The sequence below is a fragment of the Phocoena phocoena genome, chromosome 17 (genome assembly GCF_963924675.1).
Source record: "Phocoena phocoena chromosome 17, mPhoPho1.1, whole genome shotgun sequence".
In the NCBI taxonomy this organism is placed as follows: domain Eukaryota; kingdom Metazoa; phylum Chordata; class Mammalia; order Artiodactyla; family Phocoenidae; genus Phocoena; species Phocoena phocoena.
The window spans coordinates 57922629-57944242 of record NC_089235.1 but is presented as its reverse complement, the minus strand read 5'-3'; positions in this window follow the sequence as shown (position 1 = coordinate 57944242).

Below are 21614 nucleotides of genomic sequence, written 5' to 3'. Positions count from 1 at the left end.
AGTGGTAGAGAATCTGCCTGCCAATGCAGGGGACACATGTTCGAGCCCTGGTCTGGGAAGATCTCACATGCCGCAGAGCAACTAAGCCTGTGAGCCACAACTACTGAAGCCTGTGCACCTAGAGCCCATGCTCTGCAACAAGATAAGCCACCGCAATTAGAAGAATGTGCACCATAATGAAGAGTAGCCCCCACTCGGTGCAATTAGAGAAAGCCTGCACACAGCAACGAAGACCCAACATAGCCAAAAATAAATAACTAAACTAAACTAAACTAAATAAATTTATTTAAAAAATCCATTCTGATCATCTCATTTTTAATTGTATTTTAACTGGTATATTAGTTATATATTCAGATGTAAAATGACTATTGATGCAGTTGATATAATATCTATCATGTTTATAACTGTTTTTTATATGTTGTGTTTTTTCACCTCATGTCCATTTTTTGCCTTCTCTGGTTTGAACTGAGCATTTTATATGGTTCCATTTAGTCTCATCTCATGGGACATCAATTATATTTCTTCTAAAAAATTTTAAGCAGTTGTTCTAGAGTTTGCAATATGCATTTTAAACTTATCTAAATTCATTTTCAAATTATACTATGACATGACTTCACATGTAGAATGGATACCTCACAACAAAGTATGTGCAATTTCTCCCTTCTGTTCTCTGTGACATTCTGTCATTCATTTCACTTATATTTGCTGTAATCATCTGATTCATCATTACTATTAAGTTTTAAACACACAGTTATATTTGGTATAATTAATAACAAGATAAATAAAATAAAATATTTTATTTATTCTTATTATTTTATTTTATTTTACTTATTCTTTCCCTGATGCTTTTCTTTTCTTTACATAGATCAAAGTTTCTGACATATAATTATCCTTCTGCTTGAAGAACTTTTTTAAACATTATATTTGCAGAGAATGTTTGCTAGAGATGAATTCCTTCAGTTTATCTAAGAAGGCTTTATATCTCCGTTATTGAAAGATACTTTTGTTGAATATAGAATTCTAGGTTAGTAGATTTTTCTTTCAATACTTCAAATATTTCACTACACTATCTCCTATTTTCCATGTTTTCTGATGAAAAGTCTACTATAATTCTTTCCTTGGTCATGTTGATTCTACTGATAAGCCAGTGAAGGCATTTTTCATTTCTGTTAAATTGTTTTTCATACCCAATGTTTTCTTTTGATTTTTTTTACAGTTCTTATTTCTCTGCTCATCTGTTCTTTCATACTATTTACCTTTCCCATTAGAATCTTTAGCATATTAATCATAATTATTTTAAATTCTCTGATAATTCCAACAAGTCTGTCATAACTGAGCCTGGTTCTGATGATTGCTTTGTCTCTTCAGACTGGTTTTCCTTGCCTTTTGGTATGCCTTACCATTTTTTTGTTGAAAGTCAGACACATTGCTTCAGATACTAGAAACTGAGGCAAAGAGGCTTCATTGTGAGGATTTATGTTAATCTAGCTAGGGAGTTTTGCTTTGCTTAGTGTTTCAACTACACTGTTATAGCTGCAGTTGGCTTCAAATTCCTCTAAGAGTTCTTGTTTTGTGTCTTTTCTTGTATTAGGCTTTCTTTTGTAATTCTCCTTTAGAGAGTTCCTGTCTTGCAGCTCTGTCACTGTATCATCCTGAAGCCCTGTTGACATGAGGGTCAAGTGTGAAGGAGAGGAAGAATTCTATAACCTTCTGAATAAATTTATGTATTTTTAATAGGCTTGTTTCAGGGTTGTGATCACCACAAATGTTTCTCTTTTAGTATAGATTTCTGCCTCTTTGCTCCCTACTCCTTTTCCTGACAACAGAGTTTCTAATCTATTTCCTTGAAGCCCTGAACGCTCTTGACTATACCCACCCATCCTCCACTCCACTCTCCCACCCCAGATGACTGGGGTTTTAGAGGAATGCCTTCCGCAGCAGGGACACAGTCCTGTCATCTTTTCCTTAGGAGCAGAGACCTATGTTATGGAGAAGACATTGGGTGTATTTTAAAATGATTACTCTTCCCTTTCCCCTTCCAGAGACTTGAGGGCACCTTTCTCAGATCTTCACCATGTGAACCTGCTGGGACTCCTGTAGGGAAAACCTGCAAGTGTGTGGGGGCCCCAGTAAGACTGCAGGCCCAGGAATGTCTCACTCTCATTCTAGGCTACACTCAGCTTCATGCAATTCCTTAGAGTTACCTCTTAAGTATTCTTACAAGTTTGTGGCTCCAGCAACTTTTTTGCAGGTAAACAGATCTTGGTTTCTGTATCTCTCTGGATGTGAGTATCTTTGCAGGTTTCAGTATTCCCTGCATCTTCAGTTTTCTAATGAATCCAAGAAGAGTTATTAATTTTTAGTTTGTTGAGGTTTTTCCTCTTATAAGGACAAGATTGACAGCTTCCAAGCTCTTTACATATCATAGCTGAAACTGAAAGTCTGTAAGTGACATTTTGATTTTGTTAGTTTTTGTGTGTATATGTTATTTGTTTATTTTGTAGTTAGACTTTTTCCACTGCCAGAAACCTACAATGATGGAAAATTCTCTATCTTATAAGAATAGAGTCATTGTCAGTCTAACTATATTCCAGTCAGATAAATCACATTTTCACTTTTCCATAGAAAGCAATAGTCTGCTCTAACAAAAAATTATCTTCAGACTTTGAGCCATGCAAAGTCACAGATGCTATTAAGAAGGCCAACCCATGCAGTGAAAATTTCAGCTTCCCTCAAAGGCCAATTAAAAAACCACTACCTTGTCATGAGCCAAAAATTGTAGAGCCATCTGGGATATAGAGCAACTAATTTACTAAACATTTTGTATAAAATGCATATATTTCATATTATGAGGTTGTGGATTGATTCATCTTCAGTCTGAGTGATTATAATACTTTTTAGACTTTGCCAATAGTGATTTGTGGTTTAAAAGAGGAGGTGTGTTTATAATTTGTGCTCTGAGGAGAAGACCAGAAAAGCCCTTTTACAAGATGTGCACGCATTTTTCTATGACAGCATGCCTCAGAAAGCATTTGTACAATGATCTTCATACAAAGGTTTTTTAGGTTCAAATAAGACAGTTTGTTAAGGAAAAAAAAACCCACTAAGACAACAAAGTAGACAGCAGGAGATTCTGTGTACATCAGTAGAATGCAGATTTTTCGATTGGTTAATGTTAATAATTTGCCAGTATAAGGACTTTGATGGAATGGAATGCCACAGCTTTTGTTCTGGTGTAATCTCCTGTGAACTCTGATTTACTGAAGTATGCCACTCTCTGAAGTCTTCCTGAGAGACTTATGGTTTCCCATCCTTCTTTCTGGTCTGATGCTGTATTTCATATGAAAACAAAAGACATCATCTCCAATATTCATCAGTTTCATATTGAGTCATTTTATTTTCCTTGTCATGGTGAGGGGTATTGACCAAATTGAACTATGATCCAAAAGTCGAAGTAAATCACAGAAATGTGTTCAAAGATGGATAAGCCACTTTTTCAAGTAAATCCCACAAAGAAGCAAAACTTAAAAAAAATAAAATCATTCAGGCATACACCTATGATCAAATTTTAATGAAACCAGACCTACACAATTTTCTTAAACTCCAGTAAGAACAAAACTGGAATATTTTATTTTAACAATGAAAGAACAACCCCCAAACCTGGAAAACTTGGTGACGCTTGAGATATAGCAGGCTAAACAAAAGACTTTCTTGCTTTCTTTTTCTTCATTTCTCCCACATATTTCTTCATTTGGCTGTGATATAACTTGCCCATCAATGCTTTCATTTTCTGTGTAATGAAACACAGATTTAAAATTTAAGGAAGAATTCATATATATTTTAAGAAAGGAATTGATATCTTCTTTGCCAAATTATGTTAATTTAAAAGCTATATTTTCTTTGTTTGAAGTACAATAAGCCAACTTAATTTTTGTTAAAGGGTCTGTGTCTTGTCTTAATAATATTACAGACTCTAGTACAATAGAGGTATTGGCTGTGCAGGGTAATTTGAACTTTCCTGTATCAATTGGGTTAACCACCCTTTAAATTAGAGGAATCATATTAGTGCCCTTCCTGTCTTTAGATGCGGCCTAGTGAAACAGCTTTACAAAGAGCATGACTTTTTCCCCCTTGCATTTTTAGACTCTATTCCAACCTATAAAATTAAAAAAATACTTAATTTTTTAAATTTAAAATTCAGAGGTATTTATTAATTTCCCCCTCAATTGGTAATAGACTATTGTTTGGGTGATATACTAGAAAAGTTGTTTCAATCTTATCATAGTTTAATGGATGTTGTGGCTTCTTCCCAGTGTTAGTTGGGGGTTTGTTTGGCTGGTTAAATATAAATGCCCAAATAAGAGATTAAACAAGGTAGAAGTTTATTTCTATCTCATGTAAAAGATGTCCAAAGTAGAGCAGTCCATGGCTGGTGTGGCCATTCATTGGTATCAGGAACTGGTTTCTTCTTGATGTTTTTACAACAGAGTTAGCATTTAGCCACATTGCTCAAGAGGCTGCTTGAACTCTTCCCATTACATCAAAATTCCAGGCATCAGGAAAAGCAAAAGTCACCAGGAAAGTTTATTCTGTCTCTTTAAAGTGACCTTCTAGAAATCCCACATAGTACTGATACTTGCACTTACATCATATTGTCTAGAAGCCAGTAAAAGAGCTACACACAGATACCAAGGAAGACGGGGAATATAGTTTTTTATCTAGGTGGCAATTTGTCCAGCTAAACTGGACAGTTTTTAAAATTGAAGTAGAGAACTAAGTCTCAGCAAAGGTGATGGCTTTTCAATGTATGAACTCGGTTAGGCTGAACTACAGTCCCGAGTGGTTCAGTCAAACACTGCCGCAGGTGCTGCTGTGAAGGAATTGTGCACAGATGATTACAGTCCCTAATCAGGGACTTTATGCCAAAGAAAAGGAATGTTATTCTGGGTGGGACTGACCTATTCAGGGAAGCCTTTAAAAGAGGACTTGAGCCCTATCTGAGTTTAAAGACTGTGAATGGCCTTTGCTCATGGGGTTCTAGAGAGTCATGATCTCCTTTTTCCAACTTTTCCTGTAGACTTTCAGCTGGCTAAGCAAGTCCTCACAGTAACAAAAGCCAATTCCTTGTAATACATCAAGCTCTCTTTCCCTACCTCTCTCTTTCTCTCTGCACACAGACACACAGACACACACACACACACACACACTCACACCTCCTTCTGGTTGAACCCTGATATACAGAGCAACATTTTGCAATGTCCATTCTAATAGTTCAGTAACTCCCTCAGTTTTCTGCCAATATCTACTTTACCTAGAGCTGTCCATGTGCTCTGAGACTATTATTCTAGCTTCAGCAACTGGGGAATACAGCATGTCTTCCTCGGGCCAGTTATTGGTTCCAGAACAACCGTAGACCTAATTTTAGCCACTGTGGTATAAATGAGATTTAATTCATGTTTCTCAAAAAGATAATTCCCAGCAACTCTGAGATAAATTTTGGGAAATAACTTTCTCTCTTGTCTTCAATGCCAACATGGGAGAATGGAGCTCCAAGAAATTGTTGGTGTTGGAAATAAAGGAGAAGGCAGTCTATGGATGAACCTGACACACAGAAAATAAGAGTGAAGAGCCAGACAATTTTATTTTTTAAAGCTACAGAATATAATCAGCCTTGACACTTTATACCCTCAGCATTAAGTGAGCCAATAGATTTTGCTATTTGTTTAAACAGTTTAAGCTGGGTTTTTCTTGCTTGCAATAAAGCATATCCTAACTGATATAACTAGCAAACAATTCATTTTATGAATGATTAAAAGTAAATAGATATCTAATTTTGGCATTGTTTAAAGTAATATCTGAGAATTTCTACAGTGTGTCAGACAGTGGCAGACTGCTGTTTTATTTGGCATGCAGACAGATTTCAATTTAGAGTTAAGTGCCAAAACATAATCATTTGTTGATAATTTTGAATATTGTATATGAGAAACCGGTTAATTAGAAAATCACATAGAGCCCTTATGTTTTGCTATAAAGATCAATGTGAATTTTAGCTATTCCTCTGGCTTTTTTCTGTGCCTACCAAGAGAAATTATGCAAGGAAGACGATAGCAGTGGTATGTGTTATGAGTTAAATTGTGTCCCTCTCAAAATTATGTTGAAGTCCTAACTCTTGGTACCTGTGAATGTGATCTTTTTTGGACACTGGGTCTTTAAAGATGTCATCAAGTTAAGATGAGGTCATTAGGGTGAGCTCTAGTCCAATATAACTGGTGTCCTTCCAAGAAGAGGACAGTGCCATGTGAAGAGAGAGACTCACAGGGAGACTGCCATGTAATGACAAGACCAGAGACTGGAACGATTCAACTGCAAGCCAAGGAATACCGAGGATTACGGTGACCAGCAGAAGCTAGAAGAGGCAAAAAAGGATTCTACTTAAAGGCTCAGAGAGAGCGAGAGCCTGCTGTCACTTTGATTGCAGACTTCTAGACTCGGGAACTGTGAGAGAATAAATTTCTTTTGTTTTCAGCTACCCAGACTGGTAATTTGTTACAGAGGCCTTATGAAAGGAATATGATATGAACATTTAAAAAACTATGGAGAAAGAGAGGAAAAGAGAAAAAAAAATACTGAGGAGAAGGGAAATTGAATCAAGGATATTGCAGTTAATTGTAGTATAGGGGATATTTATTAGATATCTTTCGAGAATAAAATATGGGATGGGAGAACAGAGAGGAGGCTGTCGATATGTGCTTACATGTTATAAGTGTTACCTGATTTAAGTTCCCAAATATCTTGAACATTATCACATAGATGTTCAGTGGTAGATCCGAACTTTTTCAGTTCTATCTTAAAAGTCTAAGCTTTTCCTCTAGACCAGGTGTCAGCAAACTATGGTCTGACACAAGGGTGAACTCTGGCCTGCTTCTTGTTTTTGAAAATAAAGTTTTAGTGGAACACAGCCATGTCCATGACTACTTTTGCACTTCAATTGCAGGGTTCAATTGTCACCACAGAGACCTATGGCCTACAATGCTGAGAATCATTACCGTCTGGCCATTTACAAAAAGTTTTCTAAACCCTGCTCTAGACTTGTACAAGAAAATCTGCGTGTGAGCTTTGACTTCCTGCCTCCCTAATGATCAAATCTTGGGTAAGTCATTTAATGTCTGAGGCTGGTTTTCTACCTAAAAATTGTGAGTCTATAGAAAAAAAAAAATGATCATAGAGTTTTTCTGAGAATCATTTGATATAGTGAATGTTAATGTACTTTTTAAACTCCATAGAAATATACAAACCTATGCAGTTAACACTTAAAGGCAATAAAACCCACATTGTTGAACTAATTTATCACTTTAATATTGGAAAAAACACTATCATGTGGCTTCAGATTTCTGTCAATTTATGTCATTGGGTTTGTCTCATTAACAAAAATTATAGGCAGATTTACTTCTCAAGCTGCCTTCCTTGTAGGGGTCCCTCTGAGCAGGGTGGTCCTTCTCTCCTGGGGATCTGTTTGTTCTGTGATCAAAACAGTAACATTTTTTTTCTTCAAAAAGCAGAATTTAATCTTTGTGGTGAGCCACCATGAGAACATTCCTCAGATTCCAGAAGAGAGAGTTTTTCAAATTTAAAGACTTTGCAATCCCCTGATTAAGTCCAACAACTCTAATCCATTTCCTTAAAATTTATCTTTAGGTGGGAGTTCTAAAAACATAAGGGCTGCTTCATTTCATTCAGTGTCTCCTGTTCAGATTCTAAATTTTTATTCTTTCCATCTATTTTAACGGGACATCCCCTTAGGGTCCACATTAAAGGCTGCTGGATCATAAAAAATGTGCACTCATTTTATTAGAACTCCCTTGATTGTTTGCTGTAGGCACATGGGCTAAAGTTTTAGGCTCAAAGCCATCTTTCTGAACCCATACCAACGCCTAGACTAAAACCCATCCCCTTGTAGTCACCTTTCCTCATTGTGTCCCCAAATGACATCTATTCAAGCCCAGGGTTGGGGCAGCTACATGATTTGTTTGAATGAGACAAGTTGTCAACGTGTAATATGGCATGAGAGAAATCAGTTAACTGGAAACACTTGTAAAACCTTTCTGTTTGAATGTAGAAATCATGTTAAGGCCATCTAGTTCTGTCAGTTTTTGTGCTTTTTCAAAATTCAGATTCACCGACAGTGAAGACTCTCCAAATGCTGACTTTCTTCTTTACTTTGCCCAGTTACATAATAAAATACAATAACAGATGGTGGAAACTATCTTTTAGGTAGGATTGTGCTTGGGAAACAGTGGTATGCTAGAAGTGGCTGTACTGACTCATGAGAGCTAATTGTTAAATTATCAGAAATTTTGTGAGCTGGTTATTAAAAATAGCCATTAATAAAAATGAAATTATGTGTGTACAGTTATACTATAATAAAAACAAAAGTCATAAAGACTCAAAATTTATCACTTCCTAATTATTTTACTACACGGTACTGCTTCTGTACAGTGTTTCTTTGTATCATATCTCTATTTTGGAAATCTGGATGGCACAATGGTAAGTATATGGTGTATTTCTTCCCACCTCCACCATTCATGAATATCACATGGATTGCTTGAAATCAGCCGTAGTGAGAGTATTTACACCATGGAAATTGGCAGAGGCTACAAACTGGAGCCTTTTTGTTGTTGCTGTTCCTTAAAGAACAGGAATTTAAGCTTTTACCAGTGCACTGCTGTGAAGAGTCCCGTAACATTTTCTTGCTGCATACAAGTTCTCTGTGTTCACTCATCGTATAGATAAAACTTTTTCTAAGTAGTTGCTTTGTTAGAAAGCAGCTTCTCTATCCATATGTGGAATGGCTTCTGTGTAGATTCAGTAAGGAAACTTATCCTCACCATAGAATGTTAGCTTCATGAAAGTAGGAACTTTATCCTGTTAACCACTGAATTCTCAGTGTTTATTGAATGCTTGGCTACATTGTAGTGTATTGAATAATAATATTATCAATATCAATAAACACTTATAAAGCTTTTACTACGTACCAGAAGCTGTTCTACATATACTAAGTCCATTAATCTTTACAGCAATTCTGTGGTGTGGGTAGTATTATGATTTCAATTTACAGATGAGGAAACTGAGGTGCCCAGAAGCTAATTTTCCCATGATTACACATGAACAACTCTGCAGTTATCAGAAAGAAATATGTTTCTCTAACATTGTAATGAAAAATAGCTTTCTTGTTAAAAAAAAAACAAACTGTATCACAGTCTCACAATTTTGTACCCCTAAATAAATATCCTAATTCTTTTCAGTTCAGGCTTTACCCAAGGTACTTAAAACTTTAAAGTTTTTTTTTCTCTAAGACGGCCAATTTAAAAACTTATTTTTACTGTATAGAAATACTATTAATTTATATATTTTGATGCTTTTTAGAAGTCTTTTAAAATTCTCTTTCTTGTGATCTGAGACCTTTCATTCTTCTTATGCCTGATCTTTATTTCAGTCTAATGACGAGTGGCATTTTTCACCTCTGAGTATGATTTGTGAACCAACTAGTTCACAATTGGTTCTGAGGCTGAAAATCTTGGTAGGCATCATCTTTGGATTAAATGTTTCTGTGATCAACAATTCTAAGCCAATGACAAAACAGTCATGGAGTTGTAAACAGAGGGCTATACGTATGCCTACGGATTACAAACTGGAGATGTTTTTTAAAAAAGAAAAATATTCTAAATTAGAAAGTGCTCTTGGCTACTTTGTGGTTGTTAGATTATTTGGAGATTCATTAGGAGGAATGCTGCCTGTAATGCAGCATTGAGAAAACTTGACATTGAGAAAATTACCCAATCCCTTCCAAGTAGGTAAACCTACACACTTTCTGCACGAATATTGAAGCTACCGCTCAGTGAGCTGATGACAGTGACCTATCACGCTTCTCACAAAGGCTGAAAACTAAGCGAAAGACTTGATAAGTTAAAACCTTAATGCCATGAACTAGATTCAGTGAAAATTTCTTTAAAAGTTTTCAGCAAATGAGCATTTTGTAGACACTGTCTCATTTGACAGCTACATCCCCATGAAATGAGATTTTTATAATATGAGTTGGGTAGATATGACAGTTTAAGTAGGAGATGGAACTAAAACTTCTGATTTTTTTTCTCTCCAAAGACAAGAAATACAGTCAAGTGGGGCAAGGTAGAGCTAAAAAATGGGATTTCTGCATAAAGTTACTGGTTACCAATATTTCTGCTTCCAAATGATCATATGGAAAAATCTCTGGTTGTGATTTAGGGAGTGAAAGAAAATGACGAGGCTACAAGGTAGCGAGCTTTCCACTTATACTTACATGTGTGAGAAAACCAGGAGTAGCAATTGTGCCATGCTTACATTTAAAAAGTCTTAACACTATTTTCAACAACAACAACAATGAATGACAACAAAGCCACTAGGGACCAAGCAGTCAACTCTGTGCTTTTCTCACTTGAATATGTCGGTGCCCTCAGGAGTTACCCATCATTCTGGTTTTCTTCCTCAACCAATACATTGCCAGAGTAACTGAGCCTGTCTGAACCAAGTTTTCCTGAAAAGATGAATTTCTTTCAGAGCTAAACAAGAAAAAGAAAGTGATTTTGTGTTTATATTTATGCCTAAAAAAAATTATATCTAATTTTTCATTCCCTTCAGATGGTATGCTTTTCTTAAATTAATTACTGTAGTTGGTGCATACTGAAAGCCTTTACTCTAGTGCATATTTGTTCATTAGTATCTATGTGTCTTTCACTGAAAGATATTGATGGAGTGTCATCACTTGCTGAAGTTTAGAATTTCTCTGAAAATATCAGCACACAAAACTTATAATTCCCCTTTTCATATATCACTCTTAAATGCCTCTCTTGGCTACTTTTATGCACCAGGACTGGGACAAATCGTGCCCTTGTGGTGGAGAACAGATATAGTGAGAGCCTTCATCCCACCTGACGTGCCCTGGCAGGCCCAGCCGTGGACACACCTCATCAGGTCTCACATGCTGGCCACATTTTCTGCAGGCTGGTTTTATGTGGTCGCCTCACAGATTCAGAGAAAAGGCCTCCACTGTACTCTCACTTCTATGCCAGTATCAAAACAGCATGCTCTAGTGAGTTGCTTGATAAAAAGTTGCAATCAAATTGGGGTTCTTGGTGATTTTCTGTCCCAGAGGAAGAGGGACACAATGAAGTTTATCAGAGTTGGTTTATAGTTCAAGTTAGAGAGTATAAATGAGCAATTGGGGCTACGTTCTCAATAGAAATTCAGAAACAGAAAGATTAGTAACTGAAGAGAAGTTACCTGAAACACAAAAGAATAGAAGCAAGTTGTGTGAGACCAAAGTAAAGAGCATAAGATGCCATATAAAATTGTAAGGTCAGGATAAGACGATTCTGTGTCAGTGACAGGTGGCACTGGCTATGGAGACCACTGTGTTTCAAACTCAAGTGCAGAATATTTGGGGTCAAGAGAGTTTCTTAGAGAGAGAGATAACTCAAGTTGTCTAATTGCTGAAGTCTGGTTAACAGATGCAAATTTACAGGTAAATTCGTATGAATTCCATCCAGTTACTTCTAGTACTGTTAGAATATTCGATTGTAGATTCAGATGTATAATTCTGCATTAAATATGATATTATTTTTGACATCTAAGCAAAGGGAAGATTGGGAATTTTAAATATCGTTCACCTTTTATTAGACGTGGAAAAATATTAGAATGATCACTGGTATTGATAGAGGATGCCCACTTTCTAGTAGGCAGGTTAAGTATCCCAGACCATACTTCTAGGCAGCATTACATTTCTAGATTTCTCCTATTCTGGCCAATCGCCTGTGAGTCTGTCTCAGTCTCCATTAATTTTTTTCTCCTGCAACACTATGAAGGTCCTCTGAGGAATATCACCAATTCTAAATGCATTGTTTCTATTTCTTTGTTGCAAGTAATAGCTAAGAATAGATTAATATCTTTAACAATACAAGCAATTTATTCTAGCAGTGTTAGATAAATTACAAAAAAGAAGGAAATGCTGAAAAATTAGACCCTTGGAAGACACAAAATCTAGAGAAGTCCTCCTAACTCAGAAGGATTACCTGGGCAAACTTTTTAAGGCTCTGTCTTCACCCTAACCTATTTCCAACTATCTCATGTCCCTGAAAGCTTTTTAACCCCAAGAATCAACTTTAAGAGAAAGAGAGAGAGAGAGAGAGAGAGAGCAAGTTTGATTCTCCTATTTGGATAACATGCTATGGGTTGAGGTTCACGTGGTTATCTATCTACTGAGATAATGATGGAATAACAGAAGAATCCCTCCAAAGAACTGCAGATCATTAAATGAGGATTGGGAACATTACCTGACAAAGTAAAATTCTGTATGTAATTCCTTGTAAATATACTCTTTGTGTTTAAACGAGGTTAATCAAATGTGTTAAACTAAAAAGGGTCAGAGATAGTAGAAAGGAATTTAGTGATTATTTAGCACTCTTGATTCTTTCTCAAAATATATGTATTAAATGCCTGATTATCAAGGAAATTCATAGAAAATTAACTAATAGATTGTATGGGGTCCTAGTTAAGTGACAGGACAGGTAAGTTTACAAATGAAGTACCATGCTCACTTCTAACCGCCATAAATTTAGAAACTTGTAATTAAATAATAGCAGTATAAAGCAGGGTTTAAATGCAATGACTTTGTAATCACAGGTGTAAATCTTGGCTCTGCTATTACTTGTCGGACACCGGGAGAATCTATCTCTCTGTACTTCCATTTCTTCATCTGTAAAATAGTGATCAGTAACATCTTCTTTGCACTGATCTTTTCAGTATAAAATTGGATAATAATACTTGTAAAGTTCTTGTACTGAATAAATAGTAGGTATTATATTGTAATTAGTATTCTTAAGAGTGTGGACCAAAATAATGAGAAAACCAATTTATTACTATTCTAGGGCTACTGTAACGAAGTACCACAAACTAGGTGGATTAAACAACAGAAATTTATTATCTCACAGTTCTGTAGGCTGAAAGTCCAAAATCAAGGTGTTAGTGGGGTTGATTCCTTCTGAGGGCTGTGAGGGAAGGATCTCTTTCAGGCTTCTCTTCTTGGTGTGTACGTGGCCGTCTTCTCCCTTTGTCTCTTCACATAATCTTCCCTCTACATGTATTTCTTTGTCCAAATATCCCTTTTTAATAAAGATACCAGTCATAATGGAATAGAGCCTTCAATTTTACTGGATTACAGTTGTAAAGACAAGCTCTCCAAGTAAGGTCACTTTCTGAGATACTGAGCATTAGGGCTTTAACATATGAATTTTGGGCGGGGGGACATAATTCAACCCATGACAACAAGGTTGCATTTGGAGTGGTTGAAACTCCATTGGCTATTTAGTCTTGAAGAAGAAATACTGGAACATAGGGAGGAAGAAGTTTGATAAATGTGTTCAAATGAGCACAGCATTTAAGGAGGTTAATACAATGTTTAACATACTGTAAACATTTAATAATTGTTACCATTCCCTCTGTATCTGTCTCTCTGTCAGTCTCTGACTAACATTTATTGAGTATGTACTATGTATGAGCTACTTGTCTAGGTAATGGTGACATATTGTTGACCAGAGAAACCATGGATGCTGGATTAGACTTGCCTGTGTGGCCCCATGATTAAAACTCCAACTAATGTGTGCTAATTATAGAGCCAAAGGAGAACTAAGGTAACTCAGTAAGCTTTAGAATCATTTCCTAAATGCTAAATCTCACTAATTAATGATTCATTTTAAAAGGGGCCCGGTCAAGGGTAGCAAGAAAGCTTAAGTGAACACAATCTTTGTTTTAAAGCAAAGTGCTCTAATCTCTTCTTATTTACATGGGAAGACTTTCTGTAACTCCAGGAATTCTTGAAATGATAGAAGACAATCAACTCAGCCAGTATTTTCTCTGGTCTTCCAACTTTGAATTTTAAGATAGGACTGCTGAACGAATGGGAAATGTTCTGACAAAACCTCAGTCTAGTTGTTAATAAGACAGGAAAATGTTGCATAATAAGGCCAGGACTCTGGAAATAGCAAGTTCCTTCTAAGTAAGGAATTTGCTACTGTGACTTTTCAGTAAAGGAAGATGTTAAACTTCTTTTTCTCTAAGCCAGTATTAAGGAATATTGTACAACATAATATTCATGTCAAAATGAAAACAATTCAAAGACTGGTAAAATCCAAATTTTAGAAGAGTTCAAGTACACAGGCAATAGTATGTATGAAGCTTAGGTCTTTTAGGAAAAGTAAGTGAATGCAAATCAGTATCAAAACCCCGCTTTTTGCGGTACGCGTCACCGCTGCGGCCCCTCCCCGCTGCGGAGCACAGGCTCCGGACGCGCAGGCCCAGCGGCCATGGCCCACGGGCCCAGCCTCTCCGCGGCACGTGGGATCCTCCCAGACCGGGCACGAACCCGCGTCCCCTGCATCGGCAGGCGGACTCCCAACCACTGCGCCACCAGGGAAGCCCTGATTTTAGAGTTTTTAATACTTAAGTTATAGGATAAGACTATAAAAGGAAACTGTCATGTTTTGAGGTTGTTTTGATCAAATTATGCTGATACAGAAGCTGATGGAGAGTTTAGATTAGAATTTTAATAAATGATCAGACAACACAAGTATACAAATTAAAATGTCTATGGTAGACTTCCACTGGTGTCTCCTAAAGGCCATGCCTTACAGTTTCTAAGACTCTGTGTAGTTCTTTCACATATTGGTTTTGGGCTTGGCCATGTGGCTTGCTTTGGTTAATGGGACACATGCAAGTATGATACAGCAGAGTGCTTGATAAAGCAATTGAATGTTGGGCTTGTTTCTTGGACCATATGCTATGCTGTAAAGAAGCTTGGGCTGGTCTATCATATGATGAGAGGACTCTGTGAAATGAGGTGATGGAGGATAAAGGCCATCTTGGATGTTCTAGCCATAACTGAGCTCCCAGTTGAATGTAGTCTTATGAATGACTTTAATTACAAAAGAACCATCCCAGTCAACTCACAGAGTCATGAGAAATAATTAATTATCATTGTTTGAAGCCAATAACTTCTGAGATGATTTGTTATTCAACAGACAACAGAAACACTACCATTTAGGTTATTTATTTATAATGTCTGTATTCAGCTATTTTTTTAATAGCTTCAGAAGAAAAATCCATTTAATGAAGCAATGGTTCAATTAAATATCCACCGTTGAGTTACAGTGCCTTCCAAAATCCAAACGGGTAGTTTTTTCTTTTTTTTTTGTTTTGCGGTACGCAGGCCTCTCACTGTTGTGGCCTCTCACTGTTGTGGCGCACAGGCTCCGGACGCGCCAGCTCAGTGTCCATGGCTCACGGACCCAGCCACTCCGCGGCATGTGGGATCTTCCCGGACCCGGGCACGAACCCACGTCCCCTGCATCGGCAGGCGGACTCCCAACCACTGTGCCACTAGGGAAGCCCCAAATGGGTAGTTTTTATGCAAGTTATATGAGCACAGTCTAATAAATAGCTCCCGAAGAAGAAAGGATTTTACGAAGAACTATAACATTTAAAGGCTTCTAAGAGAGCTTTCAGTAGTTTGCAGCAATTTATTAAGTGATGTATTTAGTCATATATTTTATTTTATTTATTTATTTTTTTTGTGGTACGCAGGCCTCTCACTGTTGTGGCCTCTCCTGTTGCAGAGCACAGGCTCCGGACGCGCAGGCTCAGCAGCCATGGCTCACAGGCCCAGCCGCTCCGCGGCATGTGGGATCTTCCCGGACTGGGGAGTGAACCCGTGTCCCCCGCATCGGCAGGCGGACTCTTAACCACTGCGCCACCAGGGAAGCCCTAGTCATATATTTTAAAATTATGTAGCAGCTAATTATATTTGTGCTTATTCTCTATCATGGACCAAGTCACTCGTGATTTTCTTTCTTTCTTTCTTTTCTTGGTGATATAGATAGGAATTTCTTTGGGAAAAAATAAAACTAGAGAATTTTTTTTCACCAAACTGAAATTGAGGCTGATTATTTGTTGACAGCTTCTTCTCTGTTTAAAAGATTTTGCCTCGGGCTTCCCTGGTGGTGCAGTGGTTAAGAATCCGCCTGCCAATGCAGGGGACACGGGTTCGAGCCCTGGCCCGGGAAGATCCCACATGCCGCGGAGCAACTAAGCCCGTGCGCCACAACTACTGAGCCTGAGCTCTAGAGCCCGCGAGCCACAACTACTGAGTCCACGTGCCACAACTACTGAAGCCTGTGCGCCTAGAGCCCGTGCTCCGCGACAAGAGAAGCCACGGCAATGAGAAGCCCGCGCACTGCAACGAAGAGTAGCCCCCGCTCACCGCAACTAGAGAAAGTCCGTGCACAGCAACGAAGACCCAACACAGCCAAAAATAAATAAATAAAATAAATTAAAAAAAAAAAAAAAAGATTTTGCCTCAAGATTCCTTAAAATTGTAATTCCTTCCTTTGTTTATATGAACTACTGTTGAATTGAAAAAAAGATATTAAACTTAATAGAAGTCCTTCTCCATTACATTATTCATTGTAAAAATCAATATATATTGTATATTTATATTGATCTAAAAAAAGAAGCACATATCTGTGTATCTCATAAAATGTAAATAAATAGATGTAACATATAAAGGCAGTATAATTATAGTTTCAACAAACAAAATCAGAAAATTTCTTTGGGTTTCAGTTGTTTGTAAATTAAGCAAATAGTTGCACCTCTTCAAAAAAGAAGGTAAAAAAAAAAAAAAAAAAAAGAAGGTAGATAAGAAATTGTCATCTGGGAAATTGTTATAATAAAATTTAAATTTTCTATGCCTACCTTTTACAAGAATTTCAGTAAAGGTATATTGTAACTTTCAATTGTATAATGCTTAACAATTTATACGGTTCTTTCCCAGATGCTTTCATTGACTGGTTGCTAAATGCCAAGCACTATGAAGATTCTAAGGTATCCAAACTAAACCAACAGATATATTGACATGGTTCTCAGAGTGTGGTGGTCAATATCATTGTAATGCGGAAAGGGCCACAATGGGAGAACTGACTGTGAGAAGATTTCACAATGTGGGCACTTGTTCCAAACCTGGGGTAACAAAAGTCTACCTGGGGAGATAAGTATTTAAAAATCTAGAGATGGGAAAATATAGTACATGAAAAAAAATAAAAGGGAGGGAAAAGAATTCAAACCCATTAGTATACAGCTTAGAACAGGGAAGTGTCAAGGGGTGAGAGTAGAGAGATTAGTTACCATGTAGATGAAAATTGCCTTTTTAAACCAAACAATCTCAGGAAATTTAGATTGTATACTAAGGAAATAGAGAAGGAGGACATAGGGAGCCACTGAAAAGTCTTAGAAGGAGGAAGGAATGATCAGATTGCATTTAGAAATATTACCCTGGCTTCCCAGAGAATACAGACAGGGGTAAGGCTGCTTGCAAGGAGCCCAGTTAGGATGCTACTGGGGGGATGCGGACAATAGAGGATCGAGGATGTAACTCAATATAACTATGATACTAGAGAGTAAATAAGGTGTAGTAAGTTACTGGGTTACGGAAGGGGAGATGTTGAGATCATCTCCCAAGGTTTATGGCTTGAGCAATAGGATACTGTTTCCTGTTGTACATACTCTTTCCTGTGAAATAAGAATATAAGAGAAAAAATGAGTATTGGGCTAATATTAATAAATTACTGTGGAAGGAGATTGATTTGTAGGTAAGTCTTGCACAGATAAGAAGATTTATAGTAAAATATTGTATGAAAAATGAGGGGAGAGAGAAATGGCGGAGAGAGAGAGAGAGAAGGAGGAGAATAGCTCTTTTAAAAAATTGGCTCTAAAGGTGAAGAAGGAAATGAAAGATGGAAGAGGAAGTGTGACTAAAAGAGAAATTAAGGTTAAAGTACCCTGAGCAGAAGAGAGAAACAAACTGAAGGCAAAGGAAGGAAATAATTGGGAAGTGAAGTGTCTCAGGATACAACAGGGAACGGATTAGAGAGCCTGTTGTCTCACTGAGGTGTCTCTTTGCTGTCTCTCTCTCTATAACACGCACACAATAATAATCACCATGATGTTATTAACCTGTGGATAGTATAATGAAGACGCACGGTTGCATAACGTACAAAATGTCACTTACCTCATATATCTGAGAGCTAAAACTCAATTCCTACTCTCCTGAGAGCTGAATCTAGAGTTTATTCCCCTAGAGGCAGCGGGGACCAGGACTGTTTAATTAGTAGCTAGCATACATTATTAAACTCTAGCTGACAAATTAGTCAATCCATTAAAATAATTAGTCACAAGTAATCCTGCAGCTCCATAGTCAAAACTGTGTTTTCTTTTGAATCTAAATTTGTAGTAAGATAATTTTTGTATAATCTAGACTGGACTGAGGTAGCCCGACTTGTTTGAAGTAAAGAAGCATTAGTGACATGTGTAATAATGGAATTTGCATCTCTTGATTCCAGCTGTGTACACTTCCAACTGCCTCTGTTATTTTTTAACTTTGGTCTATAATGACCCATTCATTAGCTGGTGTTCAAAAAATAAACACTTTGCCTTGTAGTTTTAAGGTGGAGTTCATTTATTTGAACAACTATGTGAATGAATGGCAGGAAAAAATATAACAAGAGAGAGATAGAGACAATTATTTGACCTTATTTTTTCTGTATAGAATTAACCGAGTAACTGCTGTTATTTCAAGGCTTATATTATCAAGCACAGCAGTTTTATTCTTGTATTTAACATAGACTATTAGATGCTTGGCATTTTTTCTCATTTTGGATTCAAGTTACATAGGACGTGCATTATTCATGGGGAGAAAATGTGGTAGCATGCACACGTGCATAAATGTCATATGTAGGGTATTTTAAAATTAGAAATAGTATTTCACCTTATGCTTCAGGAAACATCCTCCTAAATCATACAATGACTAGAGCATTTGATCGATATTTACCAGTCTACGGTAGGATGCGTGCTGTTGACAAGCTGTCTTTAGGAACTAGGGATTTGTGAAGATAAAGATATACTGGGTTTGTTCTATAAAAAGAAAGTCACTGTAAATGTACTTGCGTTGTAACCTAACAGCGTAGATCTTGCACTTGTTGGAACAGTTTTAAATTTGATTGTCCCAACTCCTAACACATGATATATGAAACCATATATCCTGAATTTTTGTTGGGTAAGTAAAATCCCCATGCTGTGACTATACGTGTTGTTACCAACTTGTCTTCTTCAAACCTCTCCTGTATTCATTCTGATCCCGATTCTTCCCCACCCTTGAATTAGACAGCCCTACATCGATCACTACTGTCTATATAATGTCATATTCAATGACCGTTTTTCAGTCCTCATGAGAATGGACCCACCAGATGCATTTTATAGTTTATCACTTTCTCCTTCTTCAAACCCTTTCTTCAAATCGCCTCCAAGGCTCCATTTTCTGGGCTCCTCTGTACCTTACTAGGTTCTCTTTCTCAGCTGTATGATCTCTAGTCATTGGATTCCTCAGGCTCTGTAAGGGGACTTTATTCTCTGTCTATATTCATTTTGTAGGTGACCTTGTTTACAACTAACGCCTTTCACTATCTAAAGCTAATGGCTCCACATTTTCGATCTCTGGCATGGACTACTCACCTGCCATTTGAACTTGTATATTCTCCCCCCCCCCCACTTGAATATCTAATAAGCATCACAAATTACCAGGTTCAAAACCAAAGTCTGAAGTCTCTTCTCCTAATCTGTCCAATCACAGACTCTGGCAATCTGTTTTTTGGTTATGTCAAAACCCTCAGTCACCTTAGATTCCTTTCTTTCTGCCACACGTCACATCCAATCTGTCATCATATCGTGTCATTTTTGTCGTCGGCTATATCCACTATCAATGCACTTCTCACCTTCCACCACCGATTCGCTCATCTAAGACCCACATTTCTTGACAGGATCCTTGTAGTTGCTTTCTAACTCTTTCGCCTGTATCCACCTTGGCTGCCCTACAGACTCCTTGCGACATAGCTTCCAGGGTGATTCTTTCAAAGTTCATCATTCCACATCTGTCCTCCACTCAAAATTTGCCAATGGCTTTCCGTTTCACTGCAGTGAAAAATTTAGAGATTTGGCTGTGATCCTCATGGCCCTACAAGATCTGACCATTCTCCCCCGATCACTGCTCCCATGACCTAACCTCCTATCGGTTCCCTGCTCTTCCACCACTTCTTTCAAGCCCACCCAGCTCCATTCCAACCACACCAATGTCCTATGAGCTTTACAAATGCACCAAGCCTTCTCTCCAGGCCTTGGGCACTTGCTACTTCTTCCTGGGCTATTCTTTGCCTTATAAAACCTGGGCCACTCCCTGTCTTCTTCCAGGTACCTGTCACTTTATCTGAGAGACCTTCACTTATCTCTCGGTGATAAATGGTACCCACGTTACCATACATCTATCTTTTTTTTTTTTTTTTTTTTTTTTTGCGGTACGCGGGCCTCTCACTGTTGTGGCCTCTCCCGTTGCGGAGCACAGGCTCCGGACGCGCAGGCTCAGTGGCCATGGCTCACGGGCCTAGCCACTCCGCGGCACGTGGGATCCTCCCGGGCCAGGGCACGAACCCATGTCCCCTGCATAGGCAGGCGGACTCTCAACCACTGCGCCACCAGGGAAGCCCCATCTATCTTTTTGTACTTACCACTATTTGACGGAATATTTGCTGGTTTATTTGTTTATTGCCTATTGCTCTTAGACAATTACATATCTAAAATTTAGAATTGCCTAATTTTATTTAGACAGGTAGAATAGTTATCTCCATGGAAGTGGGGACTTCATATGCTCAATACCCAACGATGGTGCCTGGTACATGGTGAGTTCTCAATAAATATTTGATGAATGGATAATTATATATGTACTCTTGCTTCCTGAATTGAACACATATTTTGCATAGATTTACAATCAGCCAGAACAAAACTCTCCAACACCTACTTACTACCGCTTCCTTTGTAAATCAGCTTCTTAGCTATCTGGCCTTGATTTCTGCATAGATGATGCACAGCTGGAGAAGACAGGGCTAGTAGGTACTGTCAATGCAGACCCTGATTCATAGAAATCTTAGTGTTGAACTATGAACACAAACTGACTTAACCCCTTGGTACCCAGGTTCTGAGTCATGATAACTGCACATATCACAGTAAAGGCACTGATCTGGCAAATTAGGAATTATAACAGTGACTTGAGTTCTGTTAATTATAGTACTTTCTTTCCAGGAGTGAAATCTGTTTAATATAACAAAAATATAATCACTTAGAAACGTCTTCTCCCAGATTTCTACTTTTTATCCTACATGTTGAAGAATTCAGCAGTTTAAAAAAAAAAAAACATTGCTGGCAGGCAGTCCTACAGAGTGACAGGGCCCAGGGTCTGGTCTGCCCTGGGTAACTTTCAATCACAGATATTCCAGGTACTAGTCCTGTGAATTTGACTGAGTTCTAACTTTTCTCCAGTTTAGTTTCCTTGGCTATAACATGGAAAGAAGAGTAGCATTCATTCCTTAGGGCTGCCCTGAGGATTAAATGAGGCGATTCATGAAAAGCTCTTAGGAAAGTTCCAGAGAAAG